This window comes from Cebus imitator, unplaced genomic scaffold (genome assembly GCF_001604975.1).
Source record: "Cebus imitator isolate Cc_AM_T3 unplaced genomic scaffold, Cebus_imitator-1.0 Scaffold42, whole genome shotgun sequence".
NCBI lineage: Eukaryota > Metazoa > Chordata > Mammalia > Primates > Cebidae > Cebus > Cebus imitator.
Window position 1 is genome coordinate 16,772,690 of NW_016107357.1, and position 5,579 is coordinate 16,778,268.

Here is a 5,579-nt window from a genome sequence, read left to right on the forward strand (position 1 = left end):
AAAAAAAAAAAAAAAGGTATTATAGCTTCTTCCAAAAAGGTCCTAAGTGTATCAGTGTCAAAATGTCTTAATGCTTATCCTGTATATGGCAGCAGTGCATGGGATTCCATCAGCTCCAGGTTTTCGCTGAAGTACTATTTTAAATGACTGACAATATTTTTTGGTAACAAAGCTTTCAGAGCAGCTAGTGAGATTACGATAATGCATAAGAGGGTGTGTGAATTAAATTGCGCTGAATGTTTGCATTTCCGTGACACTAGCAAATGTATTACCATTCTACTATGACTATGTTTTGGTTGACTTGTCATTTTAATGAATGAGGAAACTGTTGGGGAACAGTTCTATTTCAGTGTAAAGGTGTTAACATAAAACTGTAATAACATAATTTGCATTTTAATAGCAAGGTGAATTTGTATTAATAAGGCAGCTGGATATTGGTGTTTATAAATACTGTTATGGTGTCCTGGGGAGACTAGTGATTCCTTTCTTGGATTTATATGAGTGAATTTTTGCTTGACCTTAGATTTTCTGGCCTTTTTGGAGGACATGTCTTTCTTTTGAAAAAATGAAAGGAATAAAAAGTTACCAAAGTGAAAGACATCCTTTTCCCCTGAAATATTTGTTGAGTCTAAAATTTTCTTCTCTTTACTGTATGACATTAAAAAACAAACAAACAAAAAACAAGGGCCAGATGCGATGGCTCATGCCTGTAATCCCAGACCTTTGGGAGGTGGAGCCAGGAGGATCACGAGGTCAGGATTGGAGATCATCCTGGACAACATGGTGAAACCTCATCTCCACTAAAAATACGAAAATTAGCCGGGTGTGGTGGCGCATGCCTATAGTCCCAGCTACTCGGGAGGCTGAGGCAGGAGAATTGCTTGAACCCAGAAGGCAGAGGCTGCAGTGAGCCAAGATCGTGCCACTGCACTCCAGTCTGGGTGACACAGCGAGACTCCATCTCAAAAATCAATCAATCAATCAATAAAAATTTTTAAAAAACGAAATAACTCAAAATCATTAAAGACTCTGAGTTTGTGCAATGAAAAATGTTGTGTGGAAAAAGACCTTTGTGTGGAAAAAGACCTTTTTACTATTTTTATTTTTCAAGACAAGGTCTTGTTCTGTCGTCCAGGCTAGAGTACATGATCACAGCTCACTGCATCCTCGACCTCCCAGGCTCAAGCGATCCTCCTGTCAGAGGCATGTGAACCAGAGCAACTCCATCTTGAATGGGGCTAGGTAAAATGAGGCTGAAATCTACCAGGCTGCATTCCCAGATGGTTAAGGGATTCCAACTTACAGAACGAGGTAGGAAGTTGTCACAAGATACAGGTCATAAAGACCTTGCTGATAAAACTGTTTACAGTAAAGAAGCCAGCTCAAACCCACCAAAACCAAGGTGGTCACAAGGGTGGCCTCTGGTCATCCTCACTGCTACATTCCCACTAGCACCATGACAGTTGATGGATGCCTTGGCAACGTCAGGAAGTTATCCTATATGGTCTAAAAAGGGCAGGCATGAATAAGCCACCCCTTGTTTAGCATATCATCAAGAAATAACCATAAAAATGGACAACCAGCTGTCCTCGGGGGCTGCTCTGTCTATGGAATAGCCATTCTCTTATTCCTTTACTTTCTTTATAAACTTTCTTTTGCTTTACTCTATGGACTTGTCCTGAATTCTTTCTTTTTCTTTTTCTCTTTTCTTTTTTTGCGGGGGTGGGGATGGAGTTTTGCTCTTGTTGCCCAGGCTGGAGTGCAATGGTGCCATCTCAGCTCACTGCAACCTCCGCCTCCTGGATTCAAGAGATTCTTCTGCTTTAGCCTCCCAAGTAGCTTGGATTACAGGCAAGCACCACCATGCCCGGCCGATTTTGTATTTTTAGTAGAGATGGAGTTTCATCATGTTGGCCAAGCTGGTCTCGAACTCCAGACCTCAGGTGATCCGCCCACCTCGGCCTCCCACAGTGCTAGGATTATAGGTGTGAGCCACCGCGCTTGGCCTGAATTCTTTCTTATGCAAGATCCAAGAACCCTCTCTCTTTGAGTCTGGATTGGACCCCTTTCTGTACACTTCCACCTCAGCCTCCCAAGTAGCTGGAACCACAGGCAGGTGCACAACTGGCTAATTTTTAAATTTTATTTTGAAGAGATGGGATCTCCTTATATTGCCCAGACTTGTCTCAGACTCCTGGGCTCAAGGATTCTTCTTGCCTCAGCCTTCCAAAATGCTGGAATTATGGGTGTGAGCTGCAGTGCCTGGCAAGAGAAAGACCTTTTTTAAATAACCAGCATGGCTGGGTACAGTGGCTCACTCCTGTAATTCCAGCACTTTGGGAGGCCGAGGGAGGTGGATCACCTGAGGTCAGGAGTTTGAGACCAGCCTGGCTAACATGGTGAAATCCCGTTTCTACAAAAAAAAAAAAAATTAGCCAGGCGTGGTGGCGCAGGCCTGTAATACCAGCTACTTGGGAGGCTGAGGCAGGACAATCCCTTGAACCTGGGAGGTGGAGGTTGCAGTGATCCGAGATTGTGCTACAGTACTCCAGCCTGGGCAACAAGAGTGAAACTCCTTCTAAAAAATAAATAAACAAAATAAAATAGCCAACATATTGTACTAGGGTACAGTTTAATGTGCTAAACATGTTTAGGAGACTGTAATATTCAAAATATTGGTAAAAGTCATGCCATAATTCTGCACCATTTCTTCACACACTAACTACTAACTGCAAATCGCAGGGTGCAGTGGCTCATGCCTGTAATCCCAGCACTTCCGGAGGCAGAGGCAGGCAGATTGCTTGAGCTCAGAAACTCCACCTCTGCAAGAAATACAAAAATTAGCTAGGTGTGGTGGCACACGCCTGTGGTCCCAGCCACTAGAGAAGCTGAGGTGGGATTGAAACTGCCATTGCAAAAACTAACTGAGAAAGTTATGACAGTGAAATAGATGTGACCTAACCAACTCCATCTTGCTTCTAACCTCCAAGCTGCCCTTGTTCATTCCTGGGATTAGGCTGAACTAACTTTGGGAGAAAAGTTTTTTTTTTTTTTTTTTTTTTTTTTTTTTTGGAGAGGGAGTCTTGTTCTGTCACCCAGGCTGGAGTGCAGTGGCATAATCTTGGCTCATTGAAACCTCTGCCTCCCGGGTTCAAGTAATTCTCCTGCCTCAGCCTCCCCAGTAGCTGGGATTACAGGAATATGCCACACACCATGCCCAGGTAAGTTTTGTATTTTTAGTAGAGACAGGGTTTCGCCATGTTGGCCAGGCTGATCTTGAACTCCTGACTTCAAGTGATTCACCTGCCTCAGCCTCCCAAAGTACCGGGATTACAGGCATGAGCCACCACACCCGGTCCAGGTTTCTTGTTTCTTGGTATTGCTAACGACTGTCACAGTGAACCACATGGCTGGGACATTCATATCCCCAGCATGTAATCAGCTATTCATGCCATCTCCTTTCCTTTTAGGTTCTCACCAAACATCAGCTAGCCTGCATAGGCAGTGGATGAGTTCTTTTTTAAAATGAAATTTAAAATTTTATTTTAGTAGAGACAGGGTCTTGCTATGTTGCCCAGGCTGGCCTCGAACTCCTGAGCTCAAGTAATCCTCCCACTTTGACATCTCCCAAAGTGCTGGCATTACAGGCATGAGCCACTGCATCTGGCCAGTCAGTGGCTGATTTCTAATTTTATTATCTAACTTATTTAACATATTTAAATATGGAGTTTCAAAACAAATTTTTTAGCTCTTTAATAAAATTGTGTGGAAAACAAAGTATCATAAAAAAATAGAGATTAGCCAAACACCACATGTTTTCACTCATAGGAGGGTGATGAACAATGAGAACACTTGGGCACAGGGAAGAGAACAACACTCACTGGGCTAGGTGGATGGGGGTGGAGGGGAAGGAGGGGAGGGACAGTGCGGGGGCGGGGAGGATGGGGAGGGATAACACCGGGAGAAACGCCTGATGTGGGCAGGGGGATGGAGACAGCAAACCACCATGGCATGTATATGCCTATGCAAAAATCCTGCAGGATGCAGGATGTGCACATGTACCCCAGAGCCCAAAGTACAATTAAAAAAATAGAGACTATACTCATTAAATAGGAATGCTCCACAATGCTTGGTGACAGAAATAGGCTCCTGGAAAGTGAGTGTAAAATGAGAGAGGAAAGTTGTTTTCAAGATATTTCTTTTTGTTGTTTTTTTGAGACAGTTTTGCTGTTGTTGCGCAGGCTGGAGTGCAATGGTGTGATCTCGGCTCACTGCAATCTCCACCTCCCAGGTTCAAGAGATTCTCCTGCTTCAGCCTTCCGAGTAGCTGGGATTACAGGCACCCACCACCACCCCTGACTAACTTTTTGTATTGTTAGTAGAGACACGGGGTTTCACCATGTTGGTCAGGCTGGTCTCATACTCCTGACCTTATGTGATTCACCTGCCTTGGCCTCCCAAAGTGCTGGGATTACAGGTGTGAGCCACCACACCCAGCCAACTTAGGTATGGCTTTATGAATTCATGAAATAAGAAACAGGATCAGTAGCTACTTTTAAACCTGAAGGCACTCAGTGCCATTAAGTAAAGCCTATAAGGAAGTAAAAAAGGACAGAGACAAGAGTGAGCTTTATTAGGTTTCCTTAAAAGGAAGATGTTAGTCATATTCCATTAGAGCCACAGCTTGTGAGTCCTCCTTGACACAGAGGAAACATTCACATTAGTTGCTATTTTAATTTTTGGAGCAGTCACAGAGTTAATAGTATTAAAAATCGCTGGCTGGGAACAGTGGCTCACGCCTGTAATTCCAGCACTTTGGGAGGCTGAGGTTGGCAGATCACAAGGTCAGGAGATCAAGACCATCCTAGCTAACACGGTGAAACTCCATCTCTACTTAAAATACAAAAAATTAGTTGAGTGTGGTGGCACATGCCTGTAGTCCCCGCTCCTCAGGAGGCTGAGGCAGGAGAATCTCTTGAACCTAGGAGGTGGAGACTGCAGGGAGCTAAGGTCGCACCACTGCACTCCAACCTGGGCAACAAGGGCAAGACTCCATCTAAAAAAAAAAAAAAAATAGCTGAAGTGGGAATTAGTGACACAAGGGGAAAGACAGCGGATTCCATACCACAGCCTCATCTGGTGCTGGTGCCTCAATCTTAACTCTTTTCTAGATCAGGGCCCATTACGGAGCTGGCAGTAAAACTTAATAAGAACCTTAACAGTGACTATTTTATCAAGATGAGAAAAATAAAAACAAGGAGACAAATTTTTTTAAAAACAACATTATATAAATCATCTTATATGTTAATATTAAACTTATAGTGGCCTCTTTACCTATGGGGTGTTTTCTTCTGATAATTTGATATCTCCTTTGATAGTGAGCATTCAGTCTTTGTAATAGCTTCTAATCTGTATATATAAATTCCAGAAAATGCATATTGCTTATTGTGATTTTCAAGTGAGAACTGACAATTGTCTAAAATTAAAAAGTATTGGTTTAAAATATTTTGGGGGTTTTTTTGCACAATAACTCAAACAAGTCACAAATATTTCCCAAGGAACTTCCGTTATGTAGAGCA